Source organism: Oryzias melastigma, linkage group LG22, assembly GCF_002922805.2.
Source record: "Oryzias melastigma strain HK-1 linkage group LG22, ASM292280v2, whole genome shotgun sequence".
Classification (NCBI taxonomy): Eukaryota; Metazoa; Chordata; class Actinopteri; order Beloniformes; family Adrianichthyidae; genus Oryzias; species Oryzias melastigma.
The window spans coordinates 5726847-5727499 of record NC_050533.1 but is presented as its reverse complement, the minus strand read 5'-3'; positions in this window follow the sequence as shown (position 1 = coordinate 5727499).

The window sequence follows — 653 nt, the reverse complement described above, 5'->3', positions numbered from 1 at the left end:
AATGGAAAAATGTCTAATTTAGCCAAAACAGCTAGCGTAAAGCTAAAATATTAGCTAAACTCCTGATAGCCTAAAAAAAGCCTATATTGGCCAATTCAACTAGCATGTAGCTGAAATATTAGCTAAACGCCAAATTAGAGCCAAAAAATATGTATAATTTGCCAATACATCTGGCAAAATGCTAGATTATTAGCAAAAAAATTAGCCTAAAAAAGTATAAAAATGTCTAAAATAGCCAAAACAGCAAGCATAAGGCTGAAATATTAGCTTTGTGCCAAATTAGCCAAAACATATGTATAATTTTGCCAATACAATTAGCATTATGGTAAAATATTAGCAAAATTCCAAAATAGCCTAAAAACTGGAAAAAATGTCTAAATTAGCCAACACGTATAGCATAATGCTGAAATATAGCAAAGCTCCAAGTTATCTTAAAAAACTGGAAAAAAAATGTCTAATTTTGCCTGTAAAAGCTAGCACTGTGCTAAAATATTAGCTGAACCCAAAATTAGCCCTTATATATATAGGTTTGCCAATACAGCTAGCATAATCCTAAAGTATTAGCAAAATTCCAAATTAGCCTAAAAACTGGGAAAATGTCTAAATTAGCCAAAACAGAGTGTAATACTGAAATATAGCAAAACTCCAAATTA